General features: G+C 58.2%; 1 long non-coding RNA gene across 1 annotated transcript in view; it reads right to left on the bottom strand.

Moving 5' to 3' along the window:
- LOC308199558 overlaps positions 1–2085 on the bottom strand; it is a 22697-nt gene extending 20612 nt beyond the window's left edge. The window contains exon 1 of the long non-coding RNA XR_013954702.1: positions 247–2085. This is a non-coding gene — a long non-coding RNA (uncharacterized lncRNA). The remainder of the gene's footprint in view (positions 1–246) is intronic.

Raw genomic sequence — 2085 nt, 5'->3', positions numbered from 1 at the left:
CTGAAAGAAAAAAAAAAAAAAAAGATGTGAATAAATCCCGAGGGAAAGGAAAAAAAAAAAAAAACTTTTCATGAAAAATCAGTTAAAAAGAAAGAGAGGCCTGCAAACATTTTCCATTGGATGAAATGCCAACCGCCTCCTGGTTAGCATAAATTAAATTACATATTCAGTTTGGTCATGGACCACTTTTATTGGCAGATTCAGCACTGACAAACAAATATGTCTAGCGCGGGGAGATGCCCTCACCCCGCAGCCCGACAAATCCCGCAGCAGCTCCGCGTCGCAGCTTCGGCCAGGAAAACCTCCTCCTGCTGTGGGGCTGATGCTCGGGATGCCCACTGATAAAAGGGCATTTTTCTGGTTTGTTGTTAGCCTGTAAATTTTCCAGCTGCTCCCCATGCCAGGAGGCCGCCGTGGCAGGAGAGCTGCCACTCTGTTGGCCCGGAGCTTGCTGCTTTCTGGTGGCCCCACGCTCTTGCGGAGGGGCTCTGCTTCGCCTCCCGAATGCAGCCCCTGGAGGCTCGGTAGCTGCTGGAGACTTCTGGGCCATCAATTATTTAATTCCCGCCAGCCATGTGGTCTTCAGCCCTGCACGCTCGCCTCCTCCCGGCGCACAAGCCCTCGCGGATGGCAGCGGGGCCGGGCAGGGGGACGCGGTGCCGGGGCCTGCACCGCTGGGAAGCAGCAGGGCAGCACGTGGGGACGGTCCGGGGAGCTGGAGCATGGGGGTCGAGGGCTTTTCTTCCGATTTCCTCGGAGAGCAAACCGCCTCCCCGCTCCACGCCTCGCCTTCCCCACCTGTAAAGTGGGAACAAAAATTTCACGACCGGAACAAAACGAGGTGCGAGCGTTGGTGGCATCGACCATCCGCCGCCGCAGCACAGGAACACGCTCGTGCTTTGCGGTATCAGCAGCGCGGCTCCCAGCCCTGCTGCAACGCCACGGGGAGACTTTAGCCCATGGGCCGAGGTCCCCGCTGGACCCCCTCGGGCCCCCTCTCGCTCTGCCCGCGCCTCTCGAGCTAAACCAGGCGGGCACGGCGCGGCGGGGCGGGCAGGAACAGCAAGCCGCGACAGGCGGGCAGGCTGGAGCCGGGTAGGTGTGTCCCTCTTACCCAATAAATAACACAAGCCCTAAAGCAGCCCATTGTAATTACGGGGGCCCCGCGCGGATTGAAAATGAAGAAGGGGGAGAGGGGAAAAAAAGGAAATCGAGGTTCTGCCTTTCCGAGGAGGGAGCGCTCCGCTGGGAAAGTGACGGAGGGGGGAGCGGTGATTTATATCTCTCCGGAGGAATTCTTCTTCCCAGGGCCGCCCCGAGCGCCAAACCGCCGCCAGGTTCAGCTGAGTTTCTAATCTGAATATTCATGAGCCAGTAATTAATTCTCTCAGATAACAATCCAGATTCGGGGTTGGTTTGGTGAGAGTGTGTGTGTGTGTGTGTGCGTGCGTGCGCGCGCCTCCTCCCAGGTGTGCAGACGCGGCGAGGAGGGACGAGAGGAGCGAGCGGTGGTTCGCCACGTGGCCGTCCCCGCTGGACGACGTCCCCCAGCACCCCATGGCCCGTGGGGACACCCCACCGGGGACAGCAGGAGGAATGGGGGACAGAGGACAGCGTGCTGTGTGCCTTGGGTGCGGTCCCTGCCCTGCTGCATGTCCAGCCCTGGGTGAGCACAGGGATGTTTTCCCTCCTGCTAAGCAAATTGCAAAGACCTCGTGTTTGCAAAGCACTGGGAGAGGCAGGGAGGGAGAATCCGGCCTTGCCTCCTCCCTCCCTTTCTTTTCTTTTAAATCTCTTCTGTGCAGCACTTTTAGCACCAGGGCAGGAGCCCTGAAGAGCGAAACTCCACCTCTGGCACTGGGAGCCAGGCGGGGTGTGGGTGTGTAATCGCGGTGTGACGGGCCCTGAGCCTGATCCGTGGTGTTGCACACTTGGGCTTGAAGTCAAAACTGACCTTCAAATGGAGGGGGTGGACAGAAAAATAATTAAAAAAAAAAGAAAAAAGAAAGGGAAACAACTGCTTCTCAGCTTTACCAAGCCCACCCGTCTCATCCCCCTGCCTCCAGGACAGGCTGCCCCCATGCC

The sequence above is a fragment of the Anser brachyrhynchus genome (assembly GCF_964034855.1).
Source record: "Anser brachyrhynchus genome assembly, chromosome: 9".
NCBI classification, from domain to species: Eukaryota; Metazoa; Chordata; class Aves; order Anseriformes; family Anatidae; genus Anser; species Anser brachyrhynchus.
Note: the sequence above shows the minus strand (reverse complement) of the source record. Positions and strands in the feature narration are given on the sequence as shown.